This window comes from Rhincodon typus, chromosome 8 (assembly GCF_021869965.1).
Source record: "Rhincodon typus isolate 14 chromosome 8, sRhiTyp1.1, whole genome shotgun sequence".
Classification (NCBI taxonomy): domain Eukaryota; kingdom Metazoa; phylum Chordata; class Chondrichthyes; order Orectolobiformes; family Rhincodontidae; genus Rhincodon; species Rhincodon typus.
Window position 1 is genome coordinate 94,064,715 of NC_063339.1, and position 305 is coordinate 94,065,019.

Genomic DNA, 305 nt, shown 5'->3' on the forward strand with positions numbered 1-305 from the left:
GAGAATCCTGCACTGGTAATGTTCTCAACTGAGCAATGGGAAACCCATTCTCTGCAAGTTGTCATTCAAGTCACATGTCATCCTGGATAGCAAATAAATTGCTATTCCTTCATCATAATGAGTTTAAAAATCTTGGAATCCCCTTACAAACAGCTCTGTGCGTACATCTGCCCCACTTGGATTAGAAGAGTTTCAGGAAGTCAGCTCTATGTCTGCCTCGCTAATGCCTACTAAAACCCATGGATGAATGTGTCCTATTTAAAATAACAAGATATTTTATGTTTTCATAGTTTAGTCTGAAGTCT